This window comes from Sminthopsis crassicaudata, chromosome 1 (genome assembly GCF_048593235.1).
Source record: "Sminthopsis crassicaudata isolate SCR6 chromosome 1, ASM4859323v1, whole genome shotgun sequence".
Lineage (NCBI taxonomy): Eukaryota > Metazoa > Chordata > Mammalia > Dasyuromorphia > Dasyuridae > Sminthopsis > Sminthopsis crassicaudata.
The window spans coordinates 633577978-633597562 of NC_133617.1; the positions used below are offsets into that span (position 1 = coordinate 633577978).

At 33.6% G+C, this 19585-nt stretch overlaps 1 protein-coding gene and 1 long non-coding RNA gene across 3 annotated transcripts in view; one reads left to right on the plus strand and one right to left on the minus strand.

The window, feature by feature from the left end:
- GLIS3 (GLIS family zinc finger 3) overlaps positions 1–19585 on the minus strand; it is a 658251-nt gene that overhangs the window by 294498 nt on the left and 344168 nt on the right. The gene's annotated exons all lie outside the window — the stretch shown is intronic.
- Positions 8170–19561, plus strand: LOC141551320 (uncharacterized). Its single transcript, XR_012484829.1, has 4 exons — positions 8170–8538; positions 10958–11102; positions 13934–14117; positions 15853–19561. It is a non-coding gene; the product is annotated as an uncharacterized LOC141551320 (long non-coding RNA).

A 19585-nucleotide genomic window follows, 5' to 3' on the forward strand; every position in this document is an offset into this window, starting at 1 on the left:
AACTCCAAGTTAATAAAATTGAACTAAGAAAATTACTGAACTAATTAATAAAACTAAGATTTAGTTATATGATAAAACCAATAAAGTAGATAAACCTTTGATTAATTTTATTAGAAAGAAGAAAGAAAAAAACAAATTACCAGCATTAAAAATTAAAAGAGTAAACTTACCATCAATGAAAAAAGAAATTAAATCAATAATTAGGAGCTATTTTGCCCAACTATATGGAAATAAATCTGACAATCTAATTGAAATAGATTAATATTTACAAAAACATAAATTGCCCAGATTAACAGAAAAGGAAATAAATTACTTAAGTAGTCCCTTTAAAAAAAAAAAAAGAAGAAATTGAACAAGCCATCAATGAACTCCCTAAGAAAAAATCACCAGGACCAGATGTATACACAAATGAATTCTACCAAACATTAATTCCAATACCATGTAAACTATTTGGAAAAATAAACTATTTGGAGTCCTGCCAAATTCCTTCTATGACATAAATATGGTACTGATACCTAAACCAGAAAAAGCCCTAATGACTATTGATGCAAAAATCTTAAACAAAATATTAGCAAAGAGAAAATAATACTAATAATCAGTGGGATTTATACTAGGAAGGCAGAGCTGCTTTGATATTAGGGAAACTATTGTCATAATTGACCATATCAATAACAAAACTAAGAGAAATTACATGATAATCTCAATAGATGCAGAAGAAACTTTTGTTAAAATACAGCACCCATTTCTATTTAAAAAACACTAGAAAACATAGGAATAAAGGGAGTTTTCAATGAGTTGCTGTGATTAATTTTTTTTTTCTTGGTGTCTTTCTCTCATAATTAACTGTTCTTTATTTGGACTTTATTCCTGACTATTCTCGTGGTAATTATTCTGCTGAGACCAAGGCTGGCCCTCCAGAAAGCTAGCCCCGACATTACATGCATTGAGGATCATGAACTTCTTACTGTTTTCAGTAACTCTGTTCTAATAAACACTTATGCAAACAATGATAAAGTAAGTCATCTTCCTTGGTAATTACCAAGCAGGAATAAGCAATTACTCAATTCCTGATATGTTCTTCCTTGGACTTTCCATGGGTAAGCAATTCTGATGAGAGATTGGCAATGGCCCATCCTTCTTTTATTCCCAGGAGAAATGCCGCTGAGGGTTCATTATATCTGAGACATATATCCTTCAAGCATGATCATAGATTTTGTTCTATTTCTGTGTTCTATTTTGATCTTAGATGAATATCAGTTCTGAAGTATACATAGTAATTCTTTCAAACCATAACTAAATAAGAATCCACTCTAATATACCCCCCAAAAGTAGTCATTCAAATTTTATTTCAGGATTTCCAGTAAGGGGAACTTACTACTTCTTCAGGGAGTTGATATTACTTTTGAATCTTTCTAATCTTCAAGAATGTTTCATATTTTGTGGTTGTTCAGTTATTTCAAACCATATCTGACTCTTTGAGACCCCATTTGAGATTTTCTTGACAAAAGTACTGGAGTGGTTTGCCATTTTCTTCTCTGAATAAAGAAACTGAGGCAAAAGTGATTAAGTTACTTGCTCAGGGTCAAATAGCTAATAAGTAAGAAGATGGTGGCCTTATATATAAGGCCAGATTTGAGCCAGAAAGATGAATCTTTCTAACTCCAGGCCTGATACTCTATCTACTGAGCCACCTGGCTCCCTAATACATTAACTATAATCATGCTAATTATATTGATAACACCAAAAGCATTAAAAATAAACAAAATGGAATTAAATCAGAAAGGCATAAGGAGGCAAATAGAATTTAGAGAAAGATTTCTATATTAAGTTGGTAAATACCTATATCTCCTGTTCCAATTAGGTCATTGGTTTTACACAAACCCTTAGGGTATAACTATATCTCTAAACAGATCAAAATATACTTTCTGTGCAACATCACTCCAGAACATTCAGTGACTTTTAAACACATCTAAATTGATTGAAAAATTAAATGTTTACATTTAAAATAAGACTTATGACTGATTCAACAGGGTTGAAATAAAAAGTTTTGTCAACAGGTTAAGTACTATTATAGCAACTCTAACTACCATCTTGTCACTTTAAGAGAAATGAAGTAATAATCTTACACATTAAAAAAAATGAGATTATTCTTTCCAAAGATTTTCACCATCATGTAAGAGCCAATGTAGAATACAAATTTAAAATTTGTATATAAATTTGCCCTATAAATTGTGGGGACTTGTTTACTGATGACTGTGTTAATTGCACCAAGCCTCTCAACACTTGTTTTATATACATATATATATATATATATATATACATATATATATATGTATACATATATATATAAAATCAAAAATTTTAAACCTAAAATTGTACAAAATTTAGAATTTAAGGGTTTCTGTCCAATCATTTTTTAAACATGTTTTTTGAAGTTTTTATTTTTTTGATGTCTGCTAAATTAAAAAGGATTTGCTTTATTTTTTAAAATCACCATTTTGATTGAGTGAGAGATAAGATTTAGGATCACCTGTAATATACTTCACCAAATGAAACCATTTAAAGCATTCACTACATCTAATAATATATACAACAATATATACAAAGAATACTTTGTATTGTTCAATGCCTCTGCCATGAGGAAGTAAGTATATTAATTTGTTTTGGGGGCTTATTGGTTTTTCCAGTAGAATTCAGTGTCCTAAGATTTTTTTTTATTTTTATTTTTTGCTTTTTGCTGAGGCAATTGGGATTAAGTGACTTGCCCAGGGTCACACAGCTAGGCAGTGTTAAGTGTCTGAGGTCAGATTTGAACTCAGGTCCTCCTGACTTCAGAGCTGGTGCTCTAACCACTGTGCCACCTAGCTGCCCTGTCCTAAGATCTTTTCATATTAATTGTTTTAATCATTGAATGCCATATTCCTTTCATTCAACTCCTTTGACCCTGTTTCAAATCATTCCATATTTGCCTTAACCCTTCACACTAACAATTACTGAGAAATAATGACACATTACATTCAGAAACCACTTTTTGTAAGCCATTAAACACTCACTTTCCCCCTAGTTCAACATGTGAAATATCTCATTAGAAAAAAAACTTACTTGGAAAATAGATCCAGGAGAGATAATTTAAGAATTATTAAACTATCTGAAAGTTATGATCAAAAAAAAAATCTAGAGATTATCTTTTGAGAAATTACCAAGGAAAACTGCTCTGATATTCTAGAACCAGAGGATAAAATAGAAAGAGATGATAAAATGAAAATTCTCAGGACTATTATGAACAAATTCCAGATTAGGGAGAAAATACTACAAGCAGAAGCAATTCAAGTATCATGGGGCCACAGTCAGGATAATACAAGATTTGGCATTAAAGGGTCCGAGGTCTTGGAATGCAATATTCCAAAGGGTGAAAAAAGGATTTAGGATTATCACTAAGAATGACCTAATCAGCAAAATTGAGTATAAATCTCCAGAGGAAAAATATTCAATTAAATAGAGGACTTTTAAGCATTCCTGATGAAAAGACCAGAACTGAATAGAAAATTTAACTTTCAAATACAAAGTGCAAAAGAAACATTAAAAAGGTAAAAAAAAAAGAAAAATCATAAGAGATTCAATACTGTTAAATAATTTATATTTTTGCCTGAGAAAATGATATATATCTGTATATATAATATCCTAAAAACTTTCTCATTGTTAGAGCAGTTGCAAAGTGTGTACATAACTCAGAGGTCTGAGTTAAATGGGATGGTATGATTATCTAAAAAAAAAATTAAGGATAAGAAATAAGAATGCATTGGGAGAAGAGGAAAGGGACAGATATAATGGCATAAATTATCTGACACAAAAGAGGTCTGAAAGAGATTTTATAGTGAAGGAGAAAATGGGGGAATTGGGAAAGGGAATACATTAACTTTACTCTAATTGTAATGGCTTAAAGAGAGAATAATACCCATATTAAGTTGAGTGTAGAAATCTCTTTAACCATGCAGAAAGATGGAAAAGGAAGGGAATAAAAGAATACAACTAACTAAAAGCCCTACTAGGTCTGTATCCCAAAGAGGTGGAAAAAAAAAAAGAAAGAAAAGGATCTATTTGTACAAAAATATTTATAGCAGCTCTTTTAGTGGTGGCAAAGAATTGGATATTTAGGGGATGTCCATTAATTGGGGAATGGCTGAATAAGTTGCTGTATATGATTGTGATGGAATGCTATTGTGCTTTAAGAAATGATGAGCAGAATACTTTCAGAAAAACCTGGAAAGATATATGAACTGATACAAAGTGAACTGAGCAGAATCAGGAGAATATTATACACAGTAATAGCAATATTGTATGATGATATATTACAGGGGTCCTCAAACTACAGCCCCCGGGCCAGATGCGGCCTGCTGAGGACATTTATGCGTCCTGCTGTATTATGGCAAAATCAGACCTGAAGTCCGACCTAAACTCGTGTTAGCAACGCACACTTCCAGCACTGGGCTGAGGTTTATAGTTTTTGTTTTTACTATAGTCCGGCCTCTAACAGTCTGAGGAACAATGAACTGGCCCCTATTTAAAAAGTTTGAGGACCACTGATCTATTATGAATAACTTAGCTATTCTCAGCAATACAGTGATGCAAGGTAATTCTGTAGGATTTATGATGAAAAGTACTGTCCATATCCAGAAAAAGAACTGGTAGAACCTAAATGCAAACCAAATGCTTTTTTTTTAATGTTCTTTATTTATTTGGAAGTTTTTTGGTCTGTAGTGTTTTGTTTTGTTTTGTTTTGTTTTGTTTTGTTTTGTTTTGTTTTGTTTTGTTTTGTTTTGTTTTCCACAGAATGACTGATATATAAAAACTCAAGAATTCTAACAATAAAAATCATTATGAGTTGTCTCAGGGGACTAAAAGGTTAAATGACTTGCCTCACGTCAGTTTACCAGAGAAAAGACTTGAATCCAGATCTTCATGTCAAAACATGCTGTGATGACCCTCATGGGGGCCACAGCACTTCTGCGACCAACCCAAACTAGATTAAAATGTAACTGGCAAATCTTTATAAATAAAAATGCAATAAAATACAGATAATGTTCATATATTAAAAATACGTCAATATGCATTTGGGAAAACCTTACATTGTTTAATAAACTGAAGTCCTTCTTGACTGTCCTACACCCCCAACAAATCTGTCTCTCATGAGATGCTATCTCATTGATCCAGTCCCCAATCTCCCTAAATGTCCTATAAGTTATTGCACATTTCTTCATTTTATTCAGATAGGTCTACTTGTCTATTTTTTTTTTCAGTACTCTAAATAAAATGAAATCTAGGGTAGCTTAACAATATGAACTCCTTGGGGACAGTTATATGACCATGATCTCTCACTCTTCATTTATGCTGTTTCAATTCTCTATAAACCATTTTTATTCTTTCCTTCCTGATTCAAAGATCATTGGCTTCAGAAGAGACAAACAGAAGAAAAATAAGAGGTGGATAATTCATTTATTCCTTTATTTATTTGTTTATTTGGTTTAAAAAAAAAGCATTTTAAAAGTATGTGTTCTGTGTCAGGCACTTTGCTTTGTGTTGTAGATTCAAAAACAAATGTGAAAATCTCTGTCCTTGAGGAGCTTATATTCTTTTAGCAGCAACATGTAGCTATATAAATACATATCAAATAAACAGGAATAGAGACTAAACTTCTGATTTCTTTCTTTCCTTTCTTTTTTATTCTCTCTTTCTTTCCCTCTTCCTTTATCTTTACTTCCCTTTTTTGTTTTCCTCTTCCCAAGATGCCCCTCTCTTCCCTTTTTCTCCCTCCTTTTTTCCTCTTCCTCTCTTTCTCCCCATTCCCTTCCTTCCTCCTTTTCCTTTTTCTCTTCCTCTTCCTTCTGCTCCTTCTCCTCCTCTTTCTACTTCTCTTCTTCCTCCTTTTCCTTATTCTGTTCCTTTTTCTTCTTCATCATCTTCTTTGTTATCTTCTTTTTTCTCTCACATTGCTAATTGAAATAATAAATAAATACAAGGTGATTTTTAGTGAGACTAACTAGAGGAACTGAAAAGATGAAATTTGCATTGAGTTTTGAAACAAAGCAGGGATTCCAAGAGGCAGAAGTAATATGTTTGGCATGGAGGATAGCCTTATATGCCTTATACAAACAAAAATGCTGAGTGGGAGGTAGAGTGTTATGTGAACATCATCAAGAGAGTAGGTTTACTCCTTCTGCTTCACCCCCTACTGCTTGATCATTATTTTTACCACATTGTTAAATTTATTTCAAGGTGCTAGTGTATTCTTAAAAGGTGGTACTCAAATGAAGAAATTCTTTTAGTGACAAAACAACTTTGGTTTCAACAAGTTGGCAGAATTATTTGGGGAACTTACAAAAGCAGTGATTTAAAAATATATTTCCTTTTGCCAGCACATGACATTCTTAATAAAACTCAGAAAATATAGGGCTTTTTTTTCAGTACTCTAAATAAAATGAAATCTAGGGTAGCCTAAGAACATGAACTCCTTGGGGACAGTTATATGACCATGATCTCCCATTCTTCATTTATATTGTTTCAATTCTCTATAAACCATTTTTATTCCACTTCAGTATCTTTTCCAAGAAAACCCCAAATAGGATCATGAAGAATTGGACATAATTAAAACAACTCAACAAGAATAAGAACAATAAATATATTTGTATATGTATATGTATATATACATACATATATACATACATGCATATTTCTATATGTATAATAATCTATATTATATATAACATATGTTTATGTATGTATCATGCACATTTTTCATGTATGTATACATATATGGGTTTTAGTTTCTTTATATTTCATTTATCATGCTAATAACTAAGAAGTTTTCTTAAATCATTCTGTAAAGTTGAAAAATCTAATAAGGGGGGGCAAGTCCAGTGCCTAAAATATCTCATTTTTCATTAGGACATGGATGGCTTATGGAGAAATAGTGTAGGGTTAGTGGCCAAAGAACTGTCATGGGGTCAATCTGCCCCTGCCTCTGCCATACTGGCTATGTTAACCTCTTAGCAATGCTAAGACTACATTTTAGGGAAGGTGCCATTATGCTTGTTTGGAGAGAATTTTCCCTATGAATGAAATCACAGGCCCAAGTTTAACAAAAACAAAAAATTACATAGGTGTGAATTAAATCAAAGATTTAGAGCTGGAACACATTTCAGAATTCATCTCTGTGTTCTAACTCTGATTTTACAGATTAGGAAACAGGCCTAGAAAGATCCAAGTCATCAAAAAAGATATAAAACAAGTCAGAAATTGAATCTTGGACTGCTTTCCACTGCATCATATAGCTGATTTTCATTAGCCATCAACAGAAGGAAAGCAAAAGTAGATGAAACTATTGACTATATGCTTTTTCATGAAAGAGGTATGTCATATGTAAGCCATGTTTAAAATCCCTTCATTTATTCCACAGTAGTAAAATGGCCTGAGAGGAAATAGCTCATCTGTATATTGTAATTGTGTGTATGTTATGTAGATATGTGTGAGTGGGGGTATATATATATACCCCCCACACACACATACTTACACATATATCAGCTAAATTTAACAGTGGAAGAGTACTGGGCCTAGTGTCAGGAAGATTAATTTTAAATTTAGATTTGGCCTCAGACACTTCCTAGCTATGTGACCCTGAGTAAGTCACATTTGAGTCAGTTCTTCATCTGTAAAATAAACTGAAAAAAAATGTCAAACTGTTCCAATATCTTTGCCAAGAAAACTCCATATGGAGTTACAAAGAATCAAAGTGTACAATAAAAAATATGTGTTCATATATGTATATGTGTATTCATATATACACACATATATGTATGTATACATATACTTTTATGTGTATAATCACGATAGTATATATATTATAATTTAATTTTTGCAGATAAGCCACTGTAGTTAGAGTTAGAGCACCTAGATTTGAATATTTATTGCTTAGCACACCCTTTCTCATCCCCATGATTTTAATTAACTCTGAGGTCTTCAATTTTCTTATCCATAAAATGTGATGGCCGTGTTGATTTCTAAGGACTCTTCCAACCAAATCGTGTGAGCCAAACCTCTATGCAAATTGACTTCCCTTAAAAGCAGCTTCCTTGCTCAAAAATAATCCACTTAAATTTTTCTGAGCCTAAGTACTCATGATTTCCAGAGAAATGAAAGTGAAAGTGAAATTAATGCAACGTTCTTTAGGGAATTACAAGAAACAAAAGATTTCAGGGAACCAGTCCATATTATTTGTGTCAAACAATCCACTTTATTGTCTTCAGTGGGAGGAGACTAGGAAAAAAAGAAGAATCTTTTCACAACAGCATCTGGCTGCATAAAGAAGAAGGGAGGGACTTGGCAGGAAGCTGTAATCTATGTGTCCACAGAGAGCACCCATCACCTACAGGTTTGTGAGGCAAAGTAAACAATTTTACTTCTCTTCTTAAAAGGAGGAGAAGAACTGGCACCAGAAGATCTTTGTTCAAGTCCCCATCTCTGCCAATTTTTGAGTGAACCTGGGTAAGTAATTAAGCTTTTCTAGGTCTCAATTTTCTCATTTACAAAAGGAAAAATTTGGACTATATGACCTCAGAGGGTCTCTTTCAGTCCTAAATCATATAGTCCAAATCTTTCTTATTAGCAGACTTAATCCTAGCCTGGGAAAGAGACTCTTTTTGTTCTCTGGATCCCCAAGAACTCACCAGCCTTAAAGTTTATTTCCACTGGCTCTTGCTCACACTTCATATTACAAGCTCTTTCTGAATAAAGACCATTATCTACAATAATTCTAGAATTAAGTCTGTTAATTAAATAACCTCGTAATCATTTTGTCACCTGCTTGCCTCTCTGGGTTGCTCTGATAATATTGTTATTGAGCTAGAGAATAATGAATAGGTCTTCTTGCCTCCTCTCCCTCCCCTCCCCCACCTTTTAAAGCAGTGTCATCCTGGGAAAATCATTTATTCTTTCTTTGCCTTATTTTCCCCAACCATAAAAAGAAATGGTTGGTTGATCTCTGAGTTCATTTCCAAATCTAAACCCTACTGGTGTTTCAGAGGCTCATACATCAAGAGCTCAAAGGAGACTTGGAAACCCTCTTTTTTTACAGGTGAGGAAACTCAGGCTCTGAGATGAAGTCACTTGTCCAATATTACACAAGTAATACTTTGCTGAGCAGAGACCTGTCCTCTGACTCCAAATATAGTGATTTTTTTTTCAGGATGTTTTATCTGCTCTTGGACATGTTATTGAACTCCTTCTAGGTCTCAAATTCTTTCTCAGTGGAATGAAATTAGACTATCTGATCTCTAAGTTTCTGTTTAACTTTAACATTCTATATCATTCAGTGCACATAGCATAATGGAAAGAGATAGGTTGTCCATGTTACCAATCCAGGACTAGGCAAAACCTGTCACCATTCAGTAATATTTTTAGCAATGTTGACAGGTAATGCCAAATGGGAAACCAAATTGACTCGGAGCTGGAAAGAACCTGAGATCGCATCAAGTTACCTAACACATAAATCCTTCTCTTTCTGCTGCACCACACTGCTTCCTTTTTAGTTTTGAGGTTATAGAATCTGTGACAAAGGAAGGGGAAACAGAAGCCAACTAAAAAAATTTTAGCCAATATTTAACAGTAGCTAATCTTTCCATGGGTAGCTAGGTGACAGATAGTGTGCCCAGCCTAGCATCAGGAAACTCATCTTCCTGACATTTCTGACACTTATTAGCAGTGTGATACCTAGGCAAGACACTTAACCCTGTTTGTCTCAGTTTCCTGATCTGTAAAATGAGCTGAATAAGGACATGGGAAACCACTCTAGTATCTTTGCCAAGAAAACCCTAAATGGAGTTCATAAAGAGTCAGATACTACTGAAAAATAACTGAACAACAAGCACCTTTCTAATGAACTTTAAGACTTGTCAAGCTCTCTTCTAAACACAGCTTCTTGAGAAGTAATATATGGATTATTATCTCCATTTTACAGATTAAAAAAAACCCTGAAGTTCAAAATCTCATAGCTAGATGTATAGGAACCAAATTTAAATCTAGACCTCTCTTACCTCTGTCCAATACTTTTTTTTTTTTTTTCCTGATGCAATTGGGTTTGTTAAATGACAGGGTCCCACAGCCAGGAAATGTTAAATGTCTGAAGTCATATTTGAACTCAGGTCCTCCTAACTTCAGGGCTGGTACTCTATCCACTGCACCAGCTCACTGCTCCAGGTCCCAACACTGTTTGCAATCTCCTATTTTGTTTCCTTGCTTCCATTCTGCCCCTCAGTCTAGTTCTTCCTTTACACAGCTGCCAAAACTTTCTTAAGATATCTTTTTGACCATGTCACTCCCTAAGAAAAAAACTCTTTAGTGCTTTAATAATGTCTTTGGAATAAAATAGAGATAATTGATTCCACAGACTGGCAATCCAACTTCTCCAGCTTTCCGCCTTGTTTCATATTACTCCCTTTTACACCTTCTATGTTCAAATTCCAGCAAAAATCCCAGTTTCTTCAAGAAGTCTTTCTCTAATCCCCTTAATACTAGTACCTTCCCTGTGATGAATATTTTCAATGTATCCTGTACATCTTTTGTCTGTATCCTATCTCCATCATTAGACTGAGCTTCTAGACAGTAGAACAAATATTTATCTTTCTTTGTAACTTAGAGCTGATCAAAGTGCCTAGCGCATCATAGCTACTTAATAAATGCTTGTTGATTCACTGATTGATCCAGACAAAATAGAATACTGGTTGTTTCTTATATTTAATTTTTTAATCTTGAGCATTCACAGTTCTTTTCCATGACTGGAATTTCCTTCAGGATTAATTTTGGATGCCACATTCTCCATCAAGTATACACTGATGCCTGAATTTTTAGAACCCTTTCCTCTTCAAATTATCTTATATATTTTTGTGTAAATTCCATATTTTCCCAGGAAAATGGAAGCTCCTTTAAGATGGATATTATTTTTCTTCACATCTCAGACACTGGGCCAGAGTAGAAGTTTATTAAATATTTATTGAATTGATCAATTGAATTTATTATAACTCAATGGAGTGTGGAGCACTATGTATGCCATGGTAAGAGATTATAAAATTTAGATAAGATATGATTCCTGCTCTCAAAGAGTTTACACAGTCTGTCTTTTTTCTCAAGGGCTACCTGAGTTTGAGTTTACAGCATGAATAGAAAAATCAAAATTGTCTTTGAGAAGAACCAAAAAAATGCACCTCTCTCCCTTCTTTTCAGAGATGGAATACAATAGGTATATAATAATAATAGCTAATAACTATACCACACAGTAAGGTTTGCAATATGCTTTACATATTTTATTCTGACAACAAACCTAGGAAATAAGTGCTATTATTATTATTATTATTATTATTATTGCTGAGGCAATTGGGGTTAAGTGACTTGCCCGGGGTCACACAGATAGGAAATACTAAGTGTCTGAGGCCAAATTTGAACTCAGGTCCTCCTGACTTCAGAGCTGATACTATATCTACTGCCTCACTTAGCTGCCCCAATAAGTGCTATTATTATCATCATTTTACAAATTAGAAAATGATATTCAATGGGGGTTAAGTGATATCCCCAGAGATACACAGCTAGTAAATGTCTGAGACCATATATGAACACAGGCTTTCTGAATCTGGTATTCTATCTACTGTGCAAATTAGCTGCCTCTAATATTACATATTAGATTGCATATAGTATCAGATATGGTAAATGTCTTGGCTGGTTTGATTTTTTTTTCTTTTTTTCCCTCTGACTTGCTAAATAGAAGATGAGGAAGGGATATATTTGAAAATTAAGTTGATATAAGAAATATGATATTACATGGCAACATTAAATTATATGATAAATAGTATCAAAGGGATTATGATATAATTTCACAGATTTTATGAGTGAGAAGATATGAAAAGGGAGAAGCAGATTTCAGCTCAGGGGAAGAATGAATTTCTTAAAATTTGAATTGTTCAGTGGTCTGCCAAGAAAAATAATGGGTTCCCCATTTATGGAGATCTCAAACAGAAGCTGTGGCCACTTGTCAATAATGTAGAAGAGGGCTTCTTTATCTTTTTTTTTTTTTTTTGTGGTCATGCCCCTTTTGTCAGTGTTTGTGAAGTCAGGGATCCTTTCGTAGAATAACATTTTCAAATGCATAAAATAAAATGCATAATTTTACAAAGGAAATGAATTCTATTGAGATAGAGTGATCAAGCTTTTTTTTTTTTTTTTTTTAAGTTCAGACCCCAATAGAGGAAAGAAATCCTTTTTTCATCTTTGTAAACCTCAGTACCTATGATTATTCCCTGCACATAGTAAGGATTTAATAAATATTTTTGAATTGAAAATCCCTGGCCACGAATGGTGTCTTCATTTAACTATAGCTATGGATTAAAAAAAAAATCACTGGGTAGGGATGCCAGTCAATGATGCAGACTTAAGACTGGTAAAGTTTTAAACATCTTAAAAGATATTGCAGGTAAGAGAAGAAAGTATCCCAATGGGAGCTGATGTTTAAGGGGTGCTAACTTAATTAAATGCAGAGACAATCAATCACAAGAAGGTTGACCACCAACTGATGATTTTTTTTAATCCACAGGGACTAATGAAGACACTTTACTATAGAGTAAAGAAGGTTGTATTTTGTGGGTTTTTTAAATCATCAGTGGAGAGTGTCTACTTAAGGAAATCTTTAAAATAAATTCATCACTTTTATATAAAATATACTTATACTATAAATTATAAATACCATAAACATAAATTTTATATAATATATCCATATATTAATTATGTATCTATTATATATAGAGAGAAAAAGACAGAGAGACTATAATTTCTTCACTTTTATGCTTCTTAAATTCTTAACAAGTAAGAACTTATTATGATAGCAAATAATGATGCCTAAAACACACTGGATCCTTTTCAAAAAATATACATAGGTGGCCATCCACAGTGTGATATAAGGGACTAGGAAGATGCCTTTCCTTGACTCTAAAGTACTTTCCCACAATGAATGATTCTCAAAACAACCTTGTGAGGTAGGCACTCTTATAATTTCCATTTTTCACATGAGCAAACTGAGACTGAGAGAGGCTATGTTATTTGGGCAGGACCATAGAGCCAAATAAATGTCTAGGGCTGGATTTGAATTCAGATCTTTTTTATTTCAAGACCAGAATGTAATGTACCAGGCCACATAGTTGCCTCTAAATGACATGGAGAGAGAGAGCAAGATAGAGACAGAGACAGAGACAGAGAGATACACAGTTAGATAAATAGATAGAGGATAGATAGATGAACAAATGCACACAAACAAATAAAGGAAAGGGAAAGAAAAACAAATTATGCTTGACCCATTATACTTTATATATACATATATATATATATATATATATATATATATGTATGTATATATAAAGTATAATATATATATAATATATATAATATACATATATATATTTACAAATTAATTCTGGGCTAATGAACTCATTGCTTTTTTTCCATTGACTTCCTTATGATGGTCAAGTTTTTTCACAGTGTAATATATCTGCATGCTAGATTATGCAGTAGTTAGAGTACTAGGTTTGGAATCAGAAGACTTATCTTCCTGAATTCAAATCTGGCTTCAGACACTTACTAGCTGCCTGATCCTAGACAAATCTCTTGGTCCTGTTTACCTCAGTTCCTCATCTGTAAAATGAGCTGGAGAAGGAAATGACAAACCATTCCAATATCTTTGCTTAGAAAAATTCTAAATAGGGTCACAAAGAGTTGGATACCATTGAAATGACTCAACTACAGCAAATGTATGATAATGAATAATCAACAACAAATTTCATGCTCCTTTATACCTTTTTAAATTTCTGATGAAGTCTTTATTTTATTGATATATTTGTTTCAGCTAGAAAAAGCAACCAACCAACTCAGGCACTGGAAATACAAATACAAAGTAATCCTCCGAGTAGTTACAGAATTCTAGTTGGTTGAAGCAATATTCTTTTTGTGTGTCCCATAATTAAGTTGTTACAAGATGATTTGGATATTGCTTGTGCTTGCATTTATGTTCTCCTGGCATCTTCTGAATGGTAAGTGGTGAAATCTTTCCATTACACACTATCCTTAAGAAATCATACTTGGGAGTTATACACAAGAATCATTATTAAAATTCTGAAGATTTTTTGCCCTGAAAAGTATATTCTAAGAAAGAATTTTAGTGTTAGTGAAAAATTATAGTTTGACCTTCAAGAATCATAGGGAGAGAACCCAGAGATCATTTAGTCATCATTATGATTCAAAGGCTCAGGTAAAAGAACAAAGACAGAAAATAATAATAATAACAATAAAAATGAAGGGATTTGATTATTTCAAAAATCACTTTTTCCTTTTTAAAAATATCCTATGATACAGTTGACTTAATGGAAGACTGAATGGGAGTTTGAGATGACAGCTATTGGAATTTAATGTGCAGATTGGAAACCTGCATAGAATCAGAGAACTGAATGGGAATAGTTTCTATGAAGTAAACTAGTAGTTAGGCAGTGTAATGCAATAGTGAGTGCCTTTGATTTGGCATCTAAAAACATGGTTTTACATCATTGACCTAGAAGGGATCTTAGAACTATCTAGTTTAACTCTCTTATTATTCAAGTGAGAAAATTAAGGCCCAGAGAGACTTGCCCCAATGCCATTGGAACCCACATTCTGTTCCTGACTCTACTAGTTGGCATGGTAGCAATAATGCTGGATTTGGAGTCAAAGGCCAAGGAGTTTCAATCTCAGTTCTGCCACCTTCTATCTCTATGGATTTGGGCAAGTAATTTATCCAGTCCAGGTCTTAGTTTCCTCATCTAAAAAAAGAAGAGAGTAGAGAAGAGGATTTCCTTTTACTCTCTAAGATGTGTACCAATTCATCATTTAATAAATGATGCCCTTTCATATTTGCATAGTATTATTAATCTTTTTTTTGGACAGGGGATGTTTTATAATTTTAATATTGATGTACACTAGAGAGCCTTGAGGTGTGGCAAAATTGGATGAATGCAATATGCATTTTAAAGAATTAGCTTCTTAGAAATCATTTGAAAAGTTCTTTTCATTTCCTATACTTACTAATGGTATGATATTGTGTAAGTCACTTAGTGTAGCTAAGCATTAATCTTCTCATCTGTAAACTGGGGATGGTAGTATTTGCATTGCATGTTTTTACAGATTTGTTAAAATATTTATTTTAATCTTGTTCCTATATACCTTCCCTGTTTGAAGGTTAATTAAAATTTTACATGACCTCCCTTCATACACTCTGTTCCACTCAAACTGGTCTCATAGCTATTCTGTATAGCTAACCTTCTATTGCCTCCCTCCTTGATTTCACACACATGAATGGTCCTCAGTGTATGAAATGCTCTCCATCTTTGTCTCTGGCTTATGAAATCCTTAGTTTTCTTCAAAACTCAGACATCACCTCCTATATAAGATCTTTCCAGGTATTAGCACTCTTTCTTAAAATTACTTTATACTTACTTATCTTTTGTATATATTGTATTTTTACTGTTTCCCTGCCTCTTACCAGACAATGTAAGTTCCTTTAGGTTAAGGATGATTTTATTTTTGTCTTTGTATTTTGTCTTTGCACATAATAAGCACTTATTGTTGAATTGAGGTAAAGTCATAAAGAAATGTGAGTTCTAAGGAATCAGTTATGATTAGTTATTCTATAGCATATTGCAAATACTATATAACATTTGCTGTATACTCTGAAAAAGATATTTATCTTCTAAAGCCTATGGTTTGAATTTTCCTCCTTGCCTCTCCTCTCTCCAGCCTTTTCTGTATCTGTTCCGAAAGAGAAATATAAAACACATTATGGCAGCAATGTGACTATGGAATGCACCTTTCCAGTGGGAGAAAAATTAGACCTGAGTGCCCTTACAGTTTATTGGGACAAGGAAGGAAAATTTCTTGTGAAATTTGTTGATGGTGAAGAAGATCTCAAAATTCAAAAAAGCAACTCAAGATTAAGGCATTTGAATGACCAACTATACAAGGGAAAATCACTGCTTCATATCACCAACGTGACAGTAAAAGATGCTGGGGTTTACCGCTGTATTATTGGTTACGGGGGAGCTGATTACAAGTGGATTACTTTAACCGTCAATGGTGAGAATACTTCATAGTTAAAAGAAGAAAGAGTTTAATTTTTCACCAAAAAACCATCATAAAAGTCCTATGATAGAGTTAACTTCTATACTGAAATGCAGCTGGAATGATTTCAATAGAATTTCAATAGAATGATGGTAGGAAGGGAAATCAGCTTGCAAAGAACTGGGAAATGAGTTGTTGATGAAATATAGGCAATGGATTCAAAGTTACTCTTTCTGGAAGTAAAGAGAGAAGAGAGTTAAAACTGTATCTCTGCATGGAACCTGATTCAAGCAAAGGTTTTTTGGGGGATAGAACACAGGGGTATTCTGGTAAATGTTTAATGACTAGCTCTCTGGAAATACAAGATACAGTTCAAAGTTTAAACTACATTATTAATATTTTTTTCTCTATTGCTTTCTTGTCCAAGAAAGTGATTGGTTACATTTCAGAACTTAAACTGGCTCCAGAATATCCCAGGACAAAGGAGACTTGATAATGCTTATAAATGAGGGAAATAGTTAGAGGAAATGGAGAAGGTACATCAGAGAAGAGGGATAACTAATGAAATAGGACCCTTAAGGAAGTAGAAGGATATTGGATCAAGAAACAACTTGAAGAATAAAGGGGAAATTGTACCAAGAAGCCTGAATTCAAATATTAGCTCTTATGTTTAGTTGCTGTAAAGTTCTGGGAAAATCATTTAATTTTTTTAGATTCAGTTATTCATCTATAAAATGAAATGATTTAATAAGTATTTTCTAGCTCTATTTTCTATGATCTTATGACTTTATAGTGAATCCAGTCAGCATAATTTGGTGACTTTTTCCAGCAACCCTGAGAAACTAAAAAGTAAGATCAGATAAAGTGGGTGATGGGGGATTACCTAGAACTGGAGATTAGTGGAATGGACACATTCAAAAATCATGCTTAGCATAGTACCTAGTACATAGCAAGTGCTTAATATATATTTATTTTCTTCCTTCATGTTTTCTTTTTTTCCTTCTTCCTTCCTTTCCTTCCTTCCTTCTATTTTTCCCTTCCCTCCTTTCTTTCTTTTACCTGAAAGTGAGAGTGGAGTACAAGAAGTACAACTGATTCTTTGTTTTTTTGATTTGTGGGATAAAGAAAATGAGAGAGCAGCCACTATTAGGAAGGATTTCTAGGAATTCCATGTCTTTAGAACAGGGGTTCTTGACAATTTTTTTGTGTCATGGACCTTATTACAGTGAAACTAAGATTTGAACTTATGTTTCCTGATTTGTTCTTCATGGCAAGGGACTATTTAATTTCTGTTTTGTATCACAATGTTTATTTTTGTAGCACAGTGCTTGGTACATAATTGCATATGCAATTTGTCTCTGCCTTATGGAATCCTTAGTTTCCTTTCAAGCTCAGACATTACCTCCTATATAAGACCTTTCCAGTTATTAGCATTCTTTCCTTCTTCAAATTACTTTACACTTACTTATCTTTTGCATATATTGTATTTTTACTGTTTCCCTGCTCCTTACAGACAATGTAAATTCCTTTAGGGTAAGGATGGTTTTTATTTTTGTCTTTGTATTTTGATACATAATAGTACAAATTCTCATTGATTGATTGACTGACTTCCAAAACTACCTTTTCCATTGTTGAACATCTCCAATTACTAGAAAGATATTTAGTTGAGCTAAAATCTGCTTCCTAATCCTACTTCTATTTCTTTTTTTTTTTTTTTTCTTTTTCTGAAGCTGGGGTTAAGTGACTTGCCCAGGGTCACACAGCTAGGAAGTGTTAAGTGTCTGAGACCAGATTTGAACTTGGGTCCACCTGAATTCAAGGCTGGTGCTCTATCCACTGCGCCACCTAGCTGCCCCCCTAGTCCTATTTCTAAGAAACAATTACTCCCTTATATGTGATAACATTTGAACACAGATGCCTTTCCCCCCCATTCATCAAGCTGTATACACCAGCTTCCTCATATCACTGATTTAAAAATATATAATTCAAGAGGTAGTACAGTGGATAGAGTGCCAGCCATGATATCAGGAAGACTCATGTTCTTGAATTCAAATCTGGTTTCAGATGCTTACTAGCCGTGTGACCTTGGATAAGTCACTTAACCAACTTTGCCTCAGCTTTTCAAATGTAAAATGAATTGGAGAAGGAAATGGCTACCAACTGTAGTATATAAAGGAGATCTTAAAGAGTCAAACACAACTGAAAAATAACTGAATAACAGCAAACAATAATTCAAGAATAGGGAGATTTTGAAATAAAAATAAAAGGATGGGATTCCCCAAAAACCCAGTTCCTAAAATAAAATGATCCTAGGATAAGTGGAAGTGAATCCTTTTCACATCATTATGAGCCAGGTCATTGACCTTATGTTCATGAATTGATACAGCTCACTGGTGAATTCACTTGACCTATGAAGAGGCAATTTCATCACTAACTATACAGGACTTCTTAATGGCCATGCTATTCTTTAAAGAAATTTTGGAGGTGGAAGATAACAGATAAGCTGAAATTGTATTTTGATCTATTTTTTTTAAAAGTTTTAATTGAGTAAGTGTAGGGTTTCATATTTAACCACATAAAATTCATCTCATTAGCCTCAGCCTTATTTTTACATGGAATCAACATTGTACAAGGTGCCCCAGAATTTTCAGTGGGAGCAGTTAGGAACTTTTAAAGTATTTTCTATGTGTAAGTGAATATTTGGAGATAATACTAAATTAAAAGTTGAGAAGAAGAGATGACTGAGGAAGAGTTCAGGCCCAGTTCAGGATAGGTCTTAATTGCCTGATGGGGAGAAAAAGAAATGGCATTTATCCAATATATTGACAAATTACTTACTCTGTATATATAGCTACTTTTTGGTTGGTCCCCCCATAAGTTAGATAGCCTTATTTCTTTTTCCTCTTGATATATCATCCTGTCATGGTGCATAGTCACTGGTAGCATTGCCTGTGTGACCTCAGAACAGTCACTTAAGCTCTTTAAGTCTCACATCCCACATCTAATAGGACCTTTGGAATCCTTCCAATTCTAAATCTATGATCCTATGATCTTAACCTAAGGAAAGCAGGAAAAAAAAAAGATTAATCACTTCCATACTGATTTTGTGAGCTTCCTCTTTTTCATGGGTGGGGGAAGGCATTTCTTCATCTGGAGAAAGACATGGCAAACCACTTCAGTATCTTTTCCAAGAAAACCCCACATGGGGGTTATAAAGAGTCAGACATGCTTGAAACAAATTAATAACAACTGTGCCTCAGGAGAAATAAAAGGGCTTCCTTCAATGGACAAATTCAAGAAGAGTCTGGATGACTACCTGTTGACTAGATTAGAGAGGATTCTCATTCAGGCAGGGGTTGGACTAGATATTTTCTGAGGTCCTGACTAATATGGCCAATTTATGATTCAAGTT